This window comes from Mirounga angustirostris, unplaced genomic scaffold (assembly GCF_029215605.1).
Source record: "Mirounga angustirostris isolate CCGP_5_RB_7025 unplaced genomic scaffold, mMirAng1.0.hap1 SCAF_1, whole genome shotgun sequence".
NCBI classification, from domain to species: Eukaryota; Metazoa; Chordata; class Mammalia; order Carnivora; family Phocidae; genus Mirounga; species Mirounga angustirostris.
Window position 1 is genome coordinate 6,561,419 of NW_026991709.1, and position 19,324 is coordinate 6,580,742.

General features: G+C 43.2%; 1 protein-coding gene across 2 annotated transcripts in view; it reads left to right on the forward strand.

Annotated features, from left to right (window-relative positions):
• The first annotated feature begins 755 nt into the window (after positions 1-755).
• Positions 756-19,324, forward strand: part of LCA5L (lebercilin LCA5 like) — a 44,533-nt gene continuing 25,964 nt past the window's right edge. Inside the window, exons 1-5 of one of the 2 annotated variants that reach the window (XR_010407474.1) lie at positions 756-1,051; positions 1,511-1,633; positions 5,491-5,685; positions 9,688-9,843; positions 12,745-12,863. The gene's annotated coding sequence lies outside the window, so the exon portion shown is untranslated. The other variant, XM_064578752.1, reaches the window with a different exon arrangement.

Sequence of the window (19,324 nt, forward strand, 5' to 3'; positions counted from 1 at the left end):
CCGCTATCTTGAAGGAGATGCAAAGCACATCTCTCCCTGTTGGGCCCATAATTGATCATTCTTTCCTGTTGACGCTCTTCTGTTGGGGAGTCTGTAACTGACACTTCTGTTGGAGCCCGTAATTGAGTTGAATGGTAAGGGCTCCCCCTTCTAGCCTCAGACCTACTTTAGCGATGTTTCCCTTTATTAATTTTCACATCTCAAAACTCACTTATAGGGATATTCAACATGGCATTAATACAATGGGGAGGAGGGGCAGGCGGGGAGGAAGAGAAGTAATATAAATGTTCATTAATTCTGCCTATGCAGTCATTTAAAATTCCTATGTAATCATTAAAAATCACCTGCAATTCCATCCTCTGCCTGGATTTTTTTATTTGTCTTTGGAAAATAAAAATTTTTTTATTTTTCTTTGGAAATGGAGGTAATTTTTAATTTTTCTTTGTACTTTGCTGTACATTCCAAATTCTCTACTACCAACACGCATTGCTTTGGGATCAGATTTTCTTTCACCAAAGAAATTCATCTTTATAAAGAGGAGGTCAACGGGAGTGCTCTGCCCTCTGTCCACTTCTTCACCTGCCCGGCTGGGCCCAGCCCCTTCCCGGGGAACCTGGCATCTACACCTGCCGGCCTGGATCCACGCCTTTCCCTACCTGCCTAGCAGCCAACCTGGAGCGCCCTGCTCTGGGTCCGTGCACCTCCCGGCAGGGAACCGGACATGCGCACTGGACTCGGGATTCAAAACACCAGTACACGGGCCAGTGCGGCCGAGAGCGTGAAGGGACAGCTGCACTGCCGCGGGATCCGTTCGTTCGCTCGAGACGCGGCCAGGACGATGGTGGGAGCCCCGAGGGTGCAGGAGAGCCGGCGCGAGGTTACCGGGCCGAAGCGCCTCCACTCGGCTCCCCAGTGCGCAAGCGCGCGGGCCCAGCGGCCCGGCTCCCCGGCTCAGCCAGTCCCAGGAGGCGCCGCGCGCGCGTCTCCAGGGCGACGCGCGGGCGCCGGGAGGCCGCGGGCTTGGCGCTGCGGCGGGAGCCGCGCAGAGCAGGTAACGGCCCGGCCCGGCCCCAGCCAGAGCCTCCCGCTCAAGCCCCCGGGCCCTCCGGTGCCGCCGGTCACTCAGCCCTGGCCCCTGCCCAGCTCGGGGGGCCGCGCCGCTCGCTCTCAGGGGAGTGGGTAACGTAGCCGGGCCGCCGGCCGCCGCCTCCCGCAGAGCGTGGCCTCCCAGCCCGGACAGGGGCCTGCGCCCTCGCCCGCCCTCGCCGCGCCGCCGGGGCGCCTCTTCACGCGGCCGGGCCGCCGGGCGTTCGGGCAGGGGCGGCCCCGACGGACCCCGGGACCCGCGGCCGCCCGGCGCCTCCGCCAGCCCCGCCCCCCACTCGCGGGCTTTGGCCGATACTTCGTTCAGGTGTGAATCTGATGCCTTCAGGTTCGCGTCTGCCTACCGGCTTTAGCTTTGTTTTGCTTTGTCCTTCTGACCTTAGCGCTGACGTTTCCTTATCCGCAGCCCGTGGAAGTGTGAGTTCCTTGAAATCTCTGCGCTGTGTTCCTCGCTCGCTCAGCCTTGGAGCTCTTTGTCCGCAGTTTCCCCCTCGCGCTGTATCGTTTCCTTGCCAGCCTGTGCGAACAGGTGACTTTCTTTTTTTTTTTTTTAAGATTTTATTTATTTATTTGAGAGAGAGAGAATGAGAGAGAGCACATGAGAGGGGGGAGGGTCAGAGGGAGAAGCAGGCTCCCCGCTGAGCAGGGAGCCCGATGCGGGCGGGACTCGATCCCGGGACCCTGGGATCATGACCTGAGCCGAAGGCAGTCGCTTAACCAACTGAGCCACCCCGGCGCCCAACAGGTGACTTTCTTAAGATCGGTGTTCCTCTGCTGAACAAGACCGTGAGCCTTTTTTTTTTTCCTGTCTACACTCGCTCCCTAGATGAATTCATCCAGTCTCATAGGCTCAAAACCCTTCTAAACGCCAACGAGCCCCAAAAGTGTGTCTCCAGCCCTGACCCCCTCCCCCGCCCCGCTCCGAGCTTCAGACCTGCATACTCACCACGGGTCTGCCCACATCTACGCTTGGATGTCTAAGGCACGGCCTGTCATTCCCTCCAACCTGTTCTTGCCACACTTTCACCCACCCCATTACTGGAAGCCATTCTCGCGGTTGTCCAGGCCTTGAGGTCCTCCCTCCTTGACTCCTGTTTTTCTCCCTCCCCACATTCAGTCTGTCAACACATCCTTCATATCATATCCTGAATAGATGCACAATCCCACCGTTTCTGCCAACCCCCACTATTCCCACCCCGGTCCATGCCACCATCATCTGCCTGCTAATTGGAATGTGGACAGTCTTACTCTGTGTTGCCTTTCTCTGTCATTTCAAGTGAATCAGGTTTTCTTTTAAGGATATGAGTTTCATAGTTTACATAGGCAAAAATAATTTTTAGTATGTATTTTGAAGATTGCAGCTTTTAAACAGGTAGCCAAAGCTACATAAACACTGTAGTGTTAACAAGCTAAAAATGGAAAGATGCCCCTTGGCTTTCTTGGGTATATGACTGTGTCCCTGGATAGAACTTGGGCAAGACCTTTAAAACCGTACAGAAGAGTAAAAGAATCCAGAGCCTCCTTCCAAGTGAGAAAAAGAAGACATGTAGGAATTTAGGTTCTGTTTATTCCCTACTCTTTGGTTTTGGTTTTTTAGAGAAGCACCAAAAGAGGCAAATTGAAATGGAGACAAGTGATCATCCCAGTGTTGGTCAATTTGACAGTGAGTGCCTGGGCACTGGTACTCCAGTCAATCAGTCCCAGAGTGATGCAGGGTTTGATAGGACAGGTCCTTGCCCTCAGGGAGCTGATGGCCCCGGCACACCTGTACCTTGCCAATCACAGACCCCCCAGTTCCCATTTTTTGTCTTTTTCCTCAAGTGAAACCCCAGTTAACCAAAGTAGCATGGTAGGATCACTGCAACTTGCAGAGGGGCCATAGGATACTGCAGATCATAAACCTCCACTTTTACTCAGATTTGATCTCACACCTTCCCCTCATGCAGTCACTTCCTAGAGGAACAAAAGCTGTCTGCTGGGAATCTCTCCAAGCCCCAGCTACCACAACTGCAAGCCTTACCTACAGCCGTACCCATGTTATCCCTCCTATCCAAGGCCTCCCCTTCCTGTGCTTTGGATATCATCCCCACCCGCTTGTCAAAAACCTCATGATTTCCCTATCAGCTGTCACCTGTTCCATCTCAACTGGCTCTTTCCCTTGGCTTTTAAACATGCTCCATTGTCCCATCACAAAAGAAGGAGAGAAAATCTCTTTTGACCCCATGTTCCCCTTCATTTTCCAGCTATTGCTCAATCTCTCGTTCCCTTCGACAGGCAAACTTTTTTAAGAATTGCCGTCTTCCATGTATCCATTTCTTGTGTCTCATCCCTTAGCCCACTCTAGACTGCCTTCCACCCTCATCTCTATACTAAAACAAAAACCACTGATCAGACATTTCCAGGCCTCATCTTGCTCAGTCTCTTGGCAGCATTTAAATTCGACACTGCTGCTCCCATCTCTTGAAACGCTGTCTTCCCTTGGCTTCTGTGCCCCCATCACCCCGCCTCTTTCTGCTTTTCCTGCTACCATGCTGTCTCACTCTCCTCTTCTGGGCCCCTTAATATTGCAGTTTCTCAAAGCTCAGTTTGTTCTCATCACGTCTCTCCCCATGCCGCCCGTATTCGGACGTGAGGCACAAACCCGTGCCCGCCATCTTTATGCTCTGGACTCCCAACTTTCTCTCTCCAGCTTGACCCTCTTTTCTGAGCTGACCCATATGACCAGCTAGCGGGATGGCCTTGCCTCTTAATACCTCTCAGACACCAATACCGTGTGCAGAAGACCAGTCTCCCACCACCCCTCCCAGGTGGGACCTCCTCCCTGACCTTTTCCCTCACCCCGGCATCCAGTGGGTCACCGAGCACTGCCGCCTGCGCACCTTAGTCCAAGCTGCCACCTTCTTTCTGCAGCCTTCTGAAATCCTCTCCTCTGGCTTTTCTCTGTTCTGTTCTCCACACTGCAGTCCAAGTAACCTTCAGGAAGCAGAGCAAATTATGTTATCTCTTCCCCAGCCTCCCCCCTTTGCTCACTGCTAGCTCCCCGTTGCTCTTGGATTAATGACCCAAATCATAAACCTGCCCTCCAGGTGCTCACCCCCACCTACCTCTGGAGGCTCACTGGGAACCCCTGGGACCCAGCCACATGGGCCTCATCTACCCACCAGGCCGGGAACTGACCTCTCTCCATCTACAATGTACTTCCTTCGTACCCTCCATTCCTTTTTGGGTGGTTAGTTCCCACCGACCTGTCATATCTCCACTCATTTGGGCCTTCCATAGAACTTCCAAGGTCACCGTCTAGGTCAGGTTTCTTTGTCATGTATCTTCACAGAATTGTATCTCTTTCCTCTAAAACATTTTGATTATTTTATTACGAGCATATAAGCTCCATGAAAAGAGAAGCGTTCGTTTGTGTTCGTGACATCCCCCTGTACCTCATACTGTTCTGGCACATAGAAAGCTCTCAAATATGTGTTGAAAGAATGAATGAAATGAACATTTTAATGTGTAAGAAAAATCAAATGTAGGGTATTTTAGTACAATTTATTAGAATAGAATAAAATTCTAGTAAAAAAATATCAGGTCAACACTGAAAATTAAAAAGAAATGTGTCAGTGACCATAAGAGGGAGCTGAAAATGCACACTTTGAGAAATTTAGCCCTTAACTCATTCAATTTTTGTTAGCTTCCCGTGGTATGTTGCACTTGCCACCACTTGGTGGGAGTAGAGAGGCACAGTTCCTCCTTTCTCATCCTGAAGGCACTTCTTTGGAATATTCAGTCTGGTAAGGAATTCAAGGTTTTTGTTAAAAATAAACAAAATATATCAAGTTGTTAAATGACCAAACCTACATCACTTGTCTATAACCATCCAAACACTGAACATGGCACATTTTCATATTATCAAATAAAGCTTGAACTTTGGTATGTGTATATATAGGTATATTTAATTCATGGATTTTCGTGCGGGACTGGCCCTTAGAAGTTACTGAGCACAATTAACTAACTTCAGACGTTGAAGAGTTGAGGTCAAACAGCTAGCCATGCCGGCAGAGCTGGCACGAGAACTCACATATCTGGCCACGCGTGCCTTCTTCTTTTATAGCAGACTCCCTTTCTCCTTAAGCAGTGTTAATTCTTGAACTTCCCTTCTTGAATATGAGAATGACCAAATTTCTGAAGCAAAATATTGGGACACATAATCTTAAAAGTGGGCGCGATGTTTGAAATAGTGTTTTTGAAAGCCCTTAAGATAGGTGATCATCTTACCGATAGGATACTATTTTTATAAGCTAAACGAAGAGCTTTGCTGTTCATTTAATATTCTGCTTAATTTTGTGTCATAGTGTCTGTGTTAAAGAGCTCGGGCCTTCCTTTGTTCTGCAGGAAGACCCTCACCCTGGATCCGGCTGCTGATTTCTCATGACCTGACTGTGGCCATGTTCCTGGGAGGAAGACCTCTGAAATGACCCTGTGTCCTTCTCAGGCACGGGGAGGCACGTGTGGTCTACCTGTCCCATCATGGGGGATGTGAACCCTGATGACCTGGTCAGGATGGTATCTGCCAATTTTCTCTACAAGGTCACCATCTTTCCCTTTTTGATTAGTAGGATGCCAAATTCTTTTCCTTATCAGTCTGACATTTACTGGCCTTTAGCATCCGTTGACAGCTCCTGCCTGTCTCAGCTACCTCTGTGATAGTTGTCGAATCGTCATCCTATCTTCCCACCATTCCTTGTTCGCTTATTAGTTGTCATCCTACCATAAGGAAGAGCTTTCTCTTCTTTCCTCATCCATTTAGTTATTCATTATATCAGGATGGACTCACGGATTCCTACTTTATTTTAGTAGGTTGTCATCTTGTATCATCATTTATTTTGATGCTCAAATTGTCCTAGATTTGACCAGCGAGAACTTCATTAAGCTGGCTTCTGTGCCCTTTGACACATACCAGCCTTATATTGGACTTGCCTTATCCCAGGCCTGGAGTTACCCATTCCTCCAAGGAACCTGATTCTTCTTAAAGGAAAATGGTATTTTAGTGGAGGTTGGTGCTCAGTGTGCTCATTGTCCCTGGGGGGCCATTGCTTCTAGGCCCTCTCAGGGAGCGGAGTTAGGAAAAATACATACACACATACACATAGATCTATAACTTTCTGTATCCGTCTGTGTGTATTTTTAACCCAATATTCCCATTCAACACCTGAGGGTTTTTTCCACATAAGTAAAACTCTTGAAAGTGGAAAGAAACTTGGCCTCCGTGATTCTAAATATATTTCCTCAATTAACTTCTTTGCTCTGTGTAGTTAATTTCCCGACCTTGCCAGCTGCCTGCCAGCCCCTTCCCATTCTCTGCCATCTCCCCACCCCCCACCCCTGCCCTGCCACCCAGCTTTCTCAGCCTCCGTGCACACCTGCACCAAACAAACCCTCTGCACAGGGTCAGCCTTCTTGCTTTTTCAGAATGTCCATCCTGAATGCTGGTGAGAATCCGCTGTCTTCTCCAGTTAGTTTTTCCAAAGCCAACAATCCCACCTACTCCACAAAGTTGGTCATGTTTTTCCAAGATGTAGCCCAGGCGAGCTTAGGCAAGATGGTTTCTGGGAGCATTAAGTTACTTCTCCAAAGCATTTGAACTCCCCCTCTTCTTTGACTTTTTGAAATTTGTAATAGTGCATTTGATTTATATTCTAATAGTCTGCTCTTAGTCTCATTGTGATGCGTGATGTTTTTCCAGGTAAGTATTAGTGTCCTGTGTCTGCTGTAACAAGCACAAACTTGGTGGCTTAAAACAACACAAATCTATTCTCTTAACAGTTCTGGGGATCCAAAGTCTGAAAAGAGTCTTATGGAGCTAAAAGTAAGTGTCAGCAGGTCTGGTTCCTTCTGGAGGCTCCAGGGGTGAATCCTTTCCCTGGCCTTTTCCAGCTTCTAGAGAAGCCTGTATGTGGCCTATGACCCCTTCCTCTGTCTTCAAAGCCAGCAACAAAGCATCTTTTTCTGACTCTGCTTCCTGCACCATATTGTGTCTTCTGACCAGCTCTTTCAAGGTCCCCACCCCCACAGGCCCTTTGTTTACATCAGGCCCACATGGGTAATCTCCCCACCTCAGGGCCCTTCACCTGATCACTGCAAAGTCCCTTTTACTATACAAAGAAGTTCTGGCCACAGAGTCTAGGGATTCACAGGTTCTGGGGATTAGGACATCCTTGGAGTGACCTGGGGGCCTTATTCAGCCTACATGGTACCAAATGCAAGTCTTGTATCTTAAAAATGGGATTTTAATTCCTTTCATTATGGCAGGTGATGGGCAATCTACAGATATTGATTAGAAAATGAACATCTCAGGGAGCCTGGGTGGTGCAGTCAGTTAAGCGTCCAACTCTTGGTTTTGGCTCAGGTCATGCTCTCAGGATCCTGGGATCAAGCCCCGTGCTGGGCTCTGCTCTCAGCATAGAGTCTGCTTAAGATCCTCTCTTCTCCCTCTGCCTCTCCCCACCCCACGCTCTGTCTCTCTCTTTCTCTAAAATAAATAAATCTCTAAAAAGAAAAGAAAATTAACATCTCTTAGAGTTTTTTATATATCCGTACATGCAGAGATGTATTTCATTCTTTTATGTTTTACACTATGCATTAGCAGTATTATCATTAATCATAGTTATAATGATACATTATCCAATCCTTTAATTTTTGATGGATTAAACTGGATTCTAATAGTTTTCATTTGTATTTCATTAATTAATTGAACATCTTTTTTTAAGATTTTATTTATTATTTGGGAGAGAGAGAGCATGAGCAGGGGGGAGGGCCAGAGGTCCCAGGACCCTGAGATCATGACCTGAGCCAAAGGCAGACGCTTAACCAACTGAGCCACCCAGGCGCCCCTAATTGAACATCTTTTTATATATTCCTTGGTTGTCTGTGTTTCCGTATTGTGTTTGTTCTGTAATGTGTTCATATACTTTGCCCGTTTTACTAATGCATTATTATTACACTTCTTTATAAATTAAAGAAATTAGCTTTGTCGTATGTCTTGAAAATAGTTTTCCCATTTTCTAGTGTGCCTTTCAACTTTGTGATTTTTTGTTGTTGTTGTACAGAAGTTTTAAGTTTTTGTGCAGCTGCTTTTATTATGTCCTTCGGTGGTTTATTTGTTTCCAACATTTACATTTTTACTCCATCTGATATTTACTTTAGTATAAGGAATACAATAAGGATTTGCTTTTGGCTTGGTTTCCAGATGTCTAGCCTATCCCCTCTCCCATGATTTATTGAATGTCCACTTTTCTCCACCTTTATCTTACACTAGGTATCACTACGTATGTGCTTCTGTCTCTGAACTCTATTCTAGTACGTCGTTCTGTTTCTTCAATAACTAGAATCAGGCTGTTTTAGTGCCTGGGCTTCTGTCTCCACATCTAACAGAGGTCATCCATCCCATCCCTGTCATTCTTATTCAAAATCCTTTGGGCTCTCCCATATTTATTTTTCCATAAGAATTTAGTGTCGTTTTGTCAGATTTCAAAAAAAAAAATTACTCTTGGTGTTTTATTAGGAATATTTTGATTATGTAGATTAAAGTAGGGAGAATTTACAACTTTATCATCTGGGTCCTTATATAAGAACGCAATACATCTTTCCACTTACATAAATCTTCTTTTATTTCTTTCAACAATTTTAAAGTTTTTTCTATATTATTTGTATTAAACCTGTATTGGATGGTTTCAGATTTTTAGCTGATACAGTAAGTGGGATATTTTTATCTATTTTCTGAGTCATTTGCATTTGCATATAGGAAAGACTGAGTTTTATATCCATTTAGTAACTGTAGGTTTACTGAATGCACTTTATGTTACAGTGTTTTACAGGGTTTTGTGAGTAAATGGTCATGCCATCTGCACATGATAATAATTTGCCTTTTCTTTCCGAATGTTTATGCCTCTTATTTCTTTCTCACAGATCTAATTTCACTGGCTACCACCTCCAAAACAGTATTCATTAACAGAAGTGATAGTCCTTATCCTGATCCTTGCAGCAATGTCAATTAATGTTTCACTATTAAGCATAAGGCTAGCTTTTAAGTTTGAGACACGTATTTGTTTATCATATTGGGAAAGCATTCATTTAGGGTACTTAGGGCATCTTAAGTTGGGTCAGGAGATGTGAAAACTTTGTCAGGAGTAATGGATATGGAGACAGGAATTAAGGACGCATGGAAGCACCCTGACCATTAATTTATTTAATCAATATTTATTGAACACTTATTATTTCCTGGGAACTTCTGGGCACGGAGGATGTGGCCATAGACAAAACAGTCAAAATACTGCAATCATGAAGCACATGATTCAGTGGGGCACTCAGGCAGCAGATAAGCTAAATAAGTATAATATGTATTATATCAGGTAATGAGATGTGCTATAGGGAAAAATAAAGTGGAAAAGGAAACAGCAAGTGTTGAAGTATACAGCAGTCCATAAACAAATGAGTATATATAAATTAATACTGATTCAAAATTTTTAACTTAGTCTTCTATGTAAATGTTTATTTGTGAGGTCTTGATATTTTCCTTTTGTAATATTCTAGGTTTTTTGAAATATATTCTTTCCTTAAAAAGAGACCAAAACATGTCAAAAAATACTGCCCTGGAAACCTCATAAAGACTACAGTGTGAAGAACCCTCCACTCAGAACATATAGTTGATCTTCATACATCTTAGGAACGTTTGATAAAGGACAGCAGGTATGTACTAATTCATTTTAAAACATTTTAGCGTATTTTTTTGCACAAAAGCAGACTTGAGGACAACTACACAAAAGTGTAGTTTCAGGATGATTCAAATGTATATCTTGACCTTGAACATTCTTCTTTCTAATTCTATAATTAAATGAACATGATACACAAATGTATTGTTCATCTGGGCAGCCATCCCTTCTCGCGGTGCGTTCCAGAAAAGCATATCATCAACTGGATTACATTTTTTCCATTTAAACAGTGTTTTTAACTGTGGGTTGTATTCCTGAGTCATAACAGCAAAGAAACCACTGTAAACCCTGTTACAATAGAAACAGTGCAATTATGCTTTGAGGGCAATCAAACAGGCACTTTTATACTGTAAACACTAGTCCATGTTCAAAATATAAATGATGCCAAAATCTGAACTATACACCACCATAAACTGGTATATCAAAAACTAGTCTGCTTGCTCTATACTAAGCATTCATAACATAATTACTAACTACTTAGTTTTAAATCCTTGAAGGCAGAGGTTTGCCTTCTTCATAACCCCAGTGCCTGGTAGATACTAAATAAATGTTCTTTGACTGAACATTTTAATCAATTAGTTAATTAGCTAAAAAGAATATTAGATGGTTGGTCTAAGACCTAGATTTTTCAGTAATGCACCACATAATCAGAAATCCATATCTGTGGAGCCTGCATATATTTTTAATTGATAACAATGAGGTATTGCCTAGTTATACTAATACAAAGACACTCAAAAGCAGTTTCATCAACTTAAAAGTGTATTTATAGACCTGATACTAGTCATCAACCCAATTTTAACAGATCAGTGAGAAAACTGGTGTTTAACAGACTGACTATCCCAGAGAGCTGCTCGATACAAGCATTTACAGTACATCTCATTGCTGACTAGTAATAACCAAAAATTACACTTCATTTTACATTGTCCATGATGACTCTCAGACATCAGTGTCATGAAAAAGAATGGAATTATCACAGGTGAACCGAAACAGACCCGTATTCGGGTCCTATAGGTAGAAATTTTAGAATAGTTCTGGGGTCCTGGGACTTCCAAACTTCTAAGAATGTTCTGTCTCTTTAGTGGGTATCATTTATGTTAACATCAAGTAATTCTTTTGGTAACTGAACCATCCTGAGAAAATATATCTATGCCTGTGTAACAAATGACCCAAAAACTTAACAGCTTAAAACAATAGTGTGGTTGGCCGCCACTCCAAAAACTATTTTGATAAGATCATGTTTTGATTAAAATTAATGGGTTAGAGATAGAGAAAATATGGCATTATATAAATTTTTTTTCAAAATAAACATTCTAGAAAGCATCTGTTAACCTAAATGAACTAAGTTGTTTAGCATAAAATCCTGTTCTTCCATGTTCTATAAGATCACTGTTGATTTTGTAACCTATAGGAGGTTACAATGGTAGATTTACACAGAAGTTTTCTGTTCTGTAAGTCTCCAGTTTTCAAATGAACACTCACTGGCTGGAAAAACAACAACAAGCGTTTATTATCCTGTGGGTCAGGAATCGGGGCACATCTGGGTTCTTTGGCCCAGGGTGTCTTACAAGGCTGCAGTCAACCTGTCAGTTTGGGCTGCCGTAATTCCCACACTCATCTGGGGGGCGGGGGGTTCCAAGCTTCCAAACTCACTCAAATGGTTGGTGGTAGGATTCTGTTTTCACAGCCTAGTCTACAGAGGGCCTCGATTCCTCACTGGCTCTTGGCTTGAGGCCTCAGTTTCTTGCCATGTGTGCTTCTCCATGGGTCTGCTTACAACATGGCAGTTGGCTTCCATCAATTTGAGCAAGTGAGAGAAAAAGAGAGGGTGATTAAGACAGAAGTCAGAGCCTTTTAGTTACCTCATCATGAAAGTGACCTCTAGGGGCGCCTGGGTAGCTCAGTCATTAAGCCTCTGCCTTCTGCTCAGGTCATGATCCCAGGGTCCTGGGATTGAGGCCCACCTCTGGCTCCCCACTCCGTGGGAAGCCTGCTTCTCCCTCTCCCACTCCCCCTGCTTGTGTTCCCTCTCTCGCTGTGTCTCTCTCTGTCAAATAAATAAATAAAATCTTTAAAAAAGAAAGGAAGGAAGGAAGAGACATCTGAGTCACACTCAAGGGAAGGGGATTAACACAAGGACATGAATACCAAGAAGTGGGAATCAGTGGGAGCCATCTCAGAAGCTACGGTCCACACTGAGTGCATTCCAAAGACAGCCTCGGAAAGGTATATGATGACCCCTTCTTCATCACTGGAGGCACTGGAATGCTCTAGTACGCTCTAGGGTAGGAACAGTGACAATGTGGAGGAATCACCTGATGGATTCCCCAGCTGAATGAATGTCCGCAGTTGGGTGATCATTATCATAACAACAGTGAGGGTGCTGCCTCTGCCCCTTGATAACCAGTGAAGAGGCCTTGTAGTCTTCCAGATAGTGCTGACCACCCTTTCCTAAAACCAATACAGTACCGACTGAATCTAAGGGAGCTTGAAGTGGTTCTTAGAGAAGGATTCAGGAATAGAACTGGTTTGGGAAATTCAAGCATAACTTCTTCGTTCTAGCATATAGTTCCTGCTTGTACTGTACAAGGCAGATGTCCACTGCCTGAGCCTGGGTGGAAAAAGGGTTTTCCAGGTGGATATTCCCTAGGCTTTCAGCAGGAGCCCCAAATGGACGTCTCTCATTTCCTAACTCTCTCTGCTTCTCCCCTTTATCTATTCCCTCTCTCTCAATAACCTCTCCCTTCCCACTTTTCTCTCAAGCTTTGCCTTACTTCCCTAGATAAATAATGAATAGAAGGGATCTTCCTCAGCCTGATAAAGGAAAAACCTACAGTAACATCACACTTAATGGTGAAAGACTGGATGCTTTCCTTCTCAGATCCAAAACAAGACAAGGACATCAACTCTTACCAACGCTTGTATTCAACATTGTACTGGAGATTCTGGCCAACCAATCAGGCAAGAAAAAGAAATGAAAGGGTCCATGTTAGGAAAGGAGAATTCAACTCTCTTTATTTACAGATGACATCATTATCTGTGATAGAATCTACAAAAAAGCTACTAGAACCAATAAACAAGGTTACACGATGCAACATCAATATGCAAATATCAATTGTATTTCTATATACTAACAGAAAACAATTGGAAATTGAAATTAAAAGATAATACCACTTAACAATACCAATATAGGGGCACCTGGGTGGCTCAGTCGTTAAGCGTCTGCCTTCGGCTCAGATCATGATCCCAGGGTCCTGGGATCGAGCCCCGCATCGGGCTCCCTGCTCAGCAGGAAGCCTGCTTCTCCCTCTCCCACTCCCCCTGCTTGTGTTCCCTCTCTCACTGTGTCTCTCTGTCAAATAAATAAAATCTTAAAAAAAAAATACCAGTATAACAGCAGCTATCATCAAAAATATGAAATATTTAGGGATAAATCTGAAAAGAAAAAAAAAAAAAGATGTAAGAGATCTATGCACCAAAAATGACAAAACATTGCTGAGAGGAATTAAAGATGGCCTAACAAGCCAGACGTGTGCCTTGTCCATGGATGGAAGGCTCAGTTTTGTCAAGGTGTTGGTTCTCTGTGAATTTATCTATCAACTCAACATGATCCCAGTGACAATCCCATTAGACTTTTTGAAAGAATTGACAAGCTTATTCTAACATTCCTGTGGAAACTCAGTGGACCTGAATAAAATATCCAAAAAACTTGGAAAAGATAGAACAGAGTTGGAGGACTAACACTATTGCATTTCAAGATTAATTATAAAGCTGCAGTAACCAGAACAGGGTGGTATTGGTGTAAAGGTAAAGAGCTAGATGAGCAGAACAGAAGAGAGAGCACAGAAATAGACCCGCATATGGACATCTCAGTTATAAAGATGCAGATGCAGTTCGGTGGAAAAGGGTTGGTCTTTTCAAGAAATGGTGCTGGAACAATTGATATCCTTATACAAAAAAAAAAAAGAACTTTGATCAATTTCTGATCCATCATAATTAACTCAAGATGGATCAAAATAAAACAAAATTTATAAAATTTCTGGGAGAAAATCTTTGTGGCCTCCAGTTTTGTAAAAATTTCTTAGCTGCAACACCAGAAGCATCATTCTTAAAAGAACAAATTGGTAGTTGGGCTTCATCAAAATTAAAAACACCTGCAGAAACTTTTAAGGGAATGAAAACACAAGCCACAGATTGGGAGAAAATATTTGCAAACGTACATCTAATAAAGGACTTAATGTCCAGAGTATAAAAGAACTCTGAAAAGCCAACCATAAGAAAACAAACAACCCAATTTAAAAACAGACAAAAGCTTTGAACAGGTGTTCCATCCACCCCTGAGAAAAGAAGATATAAGGATATAAGAAGATAAGCACATGAAAAGATGTGCAGTATTATTAGTCATTTGGGAAATGCAAATGAAAGACACCAGGGGTATCACTAAACAGACCTATTAGGTTTTTAAGAAGAGATCAAGTGTCAGCAGGGGTACTGAGCAGCACGAACTCTTACACACTGCTGATGGGAATGCAAAATGTTACAGCCACTTTGAAAACCAGTTTGGCAGTTTCTTAAGAAGTTAAACATATACTTACCATATGCTCCAGCCATTCCACTCCAGGGTACTCACCCCAAAGGAAAGAAATCATCTGTCCATACATAAGACTTGTGTATCAATGTTTACGCCAGTTTTACTTGTAATAGGCAAACAATGAAGAGAGCAGAAAGGTCCACCAGCAGGTGAATGAGCAAACAAATTGTGGTGTAAGTCACACAATTGTATAGTACTCAGCAATTAAAGCAAAGAATGAACTCTTGATACACCTAGTAACTTGGATGAATCTCAGGATAATGATGCTGAGTTAAAGAAGCAAACCAAATAAAAGTGCAAGCTGTATGATTCCATTTATATAAAACTGTAGAAAATACAAACGTAGGGTGACAAAATACAGTCAGTGGTTGTCTGAGGTGAGGGTGGGGAGCAGGGAGCATCAAGGGAGAGGAATGACACGGGGGCCCAGGGAAACTTCTGGAGGCACTGGATGTGTCGACCCTCTGGATGATGGTGTTCGTCTCCTAAGAATATACGCATGTCTATAATGATCAAATTGGACACTTTAAATGTGTGCAGTTTATCGTATGTCATTTGCATACTGTATTTCTATATACTCAATAAAAGGTTTTAAAAAAGAATTGTATCCCAATGGCTTACACATTAATTTTCTTATAAAATATATGCTCTTAGTAAGGCAAATACGTTGACCTATTGGATGCATTAAAAATGATCATTTAAATGTTGGTGAATCACCTAATAAGCTCATTTAAGTGTTGGTACCATTGTTACTGAATTGCTTAGTATGAAACCGTCTGGTCCCCATTTTTCTTATGACCTGTTTTTGTCCAAGACTGCTATTAACACTAAGAACAATTATCTTTCTATTTATTATAGCAGAAAGAAGCACGTCAAGTGTACCTAAAAGCCGATATTAATAACACTGATATTAATGAGTTCTAGTAAATCCCTGGGCCGGCCAGGTCACATCGTGGGCCTCACCAGGTTGTAAACATACTGTCTCAAAAGAATATAGCACTATGTAAAGCATTTATGACAACTTTTAAGTTTAGTAAATTCCAAAACAATTAACATCCTTTTTTTTTTTTAAGAATTTATTTATTTGAGAGAGAGAGAGAGAGAGCCCAAGAGGGGGTAGGGTTAGAGGGAGAAGCAGACTCCCTGCTGAGCAGGGAGCCCGATGTGGGACTCGATCCCGGGACTCCGGGATCATGACCTGAGCCGAAGGCAGTCGCTTAACCAACTGAGCCACCCAGGCGCCCTAAAACAATTAACATCTTAAAGATAAGGATTGAAATTATAGTTTGTGTTTACATCAGACCCACATGTAATCTCCTCACCTCAGGGCCCTTCACCTGATCACTGCAAAGTCCCTTTTACTACATAAAGTATTTGTGCCTTTTTAATTATGAGACAGTGATAGATCAATGAACCCAATAATTAATCCAAAGTTACTTATGTTTTTTTCAGTGAAATAGATTAGGTTGTGATAGTAGAGTGACTCTGCCTTATACCACGTACTATAGAAATGTATTAAAGGGGCGCCTGGGTGGCTCAGTGGGTTAAGCGTCTGCCTTTGGCTCGGGTCATGGTCCTGGGGTCCTGGGATCAAGCCCCGTGTCAGGCTCCCTTCTCCTCGGGGAGTCTGCTTCTCCCTCTCACTCTCCCTCTGTGTACTCTCTCTCTCTCTGTCAAATAAATAAATAAGTAAATCTTAAAAAAAAACAACAAGCTGACAGTATATCCACTAGATAATTGGTGACAATAAAGAATTTTCTGTCCACCCATCACACACACACACACACACACACACATTTCTTTATGCTAAGACCACATTTTGGCCCATCCTATGGAAACTATACCTATTGCATTAGGTGAATTAGTGAGCAGGAAAGATTATGGACAGCTTTGCTAATACAGCATCTCCTCACTGAGACATTTTTAATTGCATGTGATTCTTTTTCCAAGCATGTTAAAGGAGCTACAATTACTGCCTCCTAGCTAGAGAGACCTTGCAAAATAGAGACAGTATACAGTGGGACGATTCAGCCATCAAGAGAGACTTAGGGTTCTTGCAAATCTAAATAAGGAGGGCAATAATGCCTTCAGATGTACCTTCTTTTTTTTAAAGATTTTATTTATTTATTTGACAGAGAGAGAGACACAGCGAGAGAGGGAACACAAGCAGGGGGAATGGGAGAGGGAGAAGGAGGCTTCCCGCTGAGCAGGGAGCCCGATGTGGGGCTCGATCCCGGGACCCTGGGATCATGACCTGAGCCAAAGGCAGACGCTTAACTGACTGAGCCACCCAGGCGCTCCTGGATGCACCTTCTTTTTTATAGCTAAACCTATAAAGCCTTCCATTAGGGTACATTTTAATCTGGTAGAACTGTTTTATGAGGGAGATTGTCTATAGACATTAAGGCTTATTTGGCTCCAGTGGGTTCCCATTAGAATTTTTTCCTTTTGGGGCCCCTGGGTGGCTCAGTCGGTTGGGCAGCTGCCTTCGGCTCAGGTCATGATCCCAGGGTCCTGGGATTGAGCCCTGCATCAGGCTTCTTGCTCAGCGGGGAGCCTGCTTCTCCCCTGCCTGCCACTCCCCCTGCTTGGGCTTGCTCTCTCCTTCTCTCTGTGTGTGTCAAATAAATAAATAAAATATTTTTAAAAAAAAATTTTTTTTTAAAGAATTTTTTCCCTTTTTATTTTTTCCCTGTAATATCAATGTTGATTAAACAAAGAGACCTCTAGGATGGCTAGCTCTCTGCTATATCAGACACGGGACAATCAAAGCTCATTTTAGCCCTTTGTGAGCATGTGATTCAGAGGAAATATTTTTTTTTTAATGTAGATGGAGTGGAGTATAAACACATCATCAAATCTCAATATTCTAAGAATACTCCTCTACCCTAACCTCCTTATATTCATCATCTCCCTGTTCCTGTCATGTCAGATTCTAAGTGAGTTGTACTGATTAATCTGAAAGATTAAGGGATGAGTGATAATTTTCAATATAGTCTCAGATTTGGGGCTCAAGACTACGGGTAAAACATGAAAAGCTGAATAGCAAATTTTTCCCATAGACTTATCACAGGGTTTGACATAATTTAACATTTTAAGGTTTCTGTGATAAATAAGTTGGTTCAAATTATGTCCATTTGGGGTCCAGTAGTATGGTTTATGTGAAAAAAAATTTTCAAGGCCGACAGACCTGGATTCAAAACTCAGTTCTCCTACTCTAGATTTGTGACCTTGGACGGTTATTTCTGGGCTTGAGGGTGCTCATCTATTAAATAGGGTTACTAATACCCATTACACAGGACTGTCCTCATGATGAAGTAAGCTACTCTATGTAAGTTCCCAGCTCTGTGCTTGGCATACAGTCTACGGTAGTGACGGTGGTGATCATTATTCAAGCGTTTCCAAATACTGATTGTGTGGCAGCACTCTGCTAGGCCTGAAGTTACAACAGGAACAAGACAGTCTATCTTCGGGGAGTTTTCAAAGGACGTTAGTCAAGCAATTGTTCCCAGTAAAATAGTTGATGGGGAAATAGACTGACTCATGGCTGCATCTCTCGCATAAAGACACAGAGAATGCCCTGGAGAGTCCTGGCATGTGTCCTAGAATTACTCTTCCAAGAGGGAACTAGTTTTCGTTGATTGTGTACTTTGATACCGTATTAGGTATTTACAAACACTGTCTCATTTCTCCCTATAATAACCCCATGGAATCAGTGTTGTTATTCACGTTGTATAGATGGCCAAGATCACTTAACTAGTTGACAGACTCAGGTTCAAACCCACGTCAGTCTGCCTTCAAAGTGTCACCTTTGACGGGCACACTCCCACTCTTGTAGCTGTTGGAAAATTTGTGACTGTAAATGAAACACACTCTTGAATTAAGCCTGTATCCTACCATGCTGGGATGGCTTTCTCAAAGGAGTGTTCTGAGGAAGAAGGAGGGAATTTTTATAGAGGCTTTAGAAGAAGAGGTCAGCCAAGAACAACTGGTCAAAACTAATTCTTCTCAGAGATTAGCAGCCATTAGCTTCTCGCAGGATTGTGGATTTATCAAGATGGATGGGGAGCAAGTTAGGAGCTGAAGTCATGAGCAAGAAAGGGTGAGGGGGGAATCCCTCCCAGGAACAAGGACAGGCAAGGCTATGAGGGCCACAGCGGGACATTTTTGGTCCTTCGGGATCTCGTACACCAACATCTCGGTCTCTTCTTCTTTTTTTTTTTTTTTTTTTTTTAAGATTTTATTTATTTGACAGAGCACAAGCAGAGGGAGAGAGAGGGAGAAGCAGGTTCCCTGCTGAGCAAGGAGCCCGATGTGGGACTCGATCCCAGGACCCTGGGATCATGACCTGGGCCAAAGGCAGCCACTTAACCGACTGAGCCACCCAGGCGTCCTCGGTCTCTTCTTAATCCATTTGCAAACTTTCAAAAGTAAGGATCTTTGCCTGTGCGTCTGTCCACTGTTAAACAGCAGAACGGGTCTGGAAAGATCGATTCTTTGCCTTAGGATGTGTGATGTTACCACCAGTGTGATGTTTACTGTTGTCATGCTTAATGAAAAAATTCCTGACCTTGAAGGGGAAAAACATGAACAACTGCTTCACCCGTCTGAGCCCGTCCCCTTCACGTGGCCGGGAGTAGACAATGTGAACGCAGCTTGTGGGAAGTAAAACCACTCACAAAAGATTAAGTACAATAATGATGTTAATAGTAGGATTACTGGGGCTAGGATTTCTGTAGCAGGGAGATGGTGAACCACCTCCTGTATTCCATGAGACAAAGAGAAAGCTTGAGAGTCGAGCCAAGGCAGAAAGAGGTAGAAACTGATTTACCAAAAAAACCCAAGAAACTCTTAGTAGAGAGGACATTAG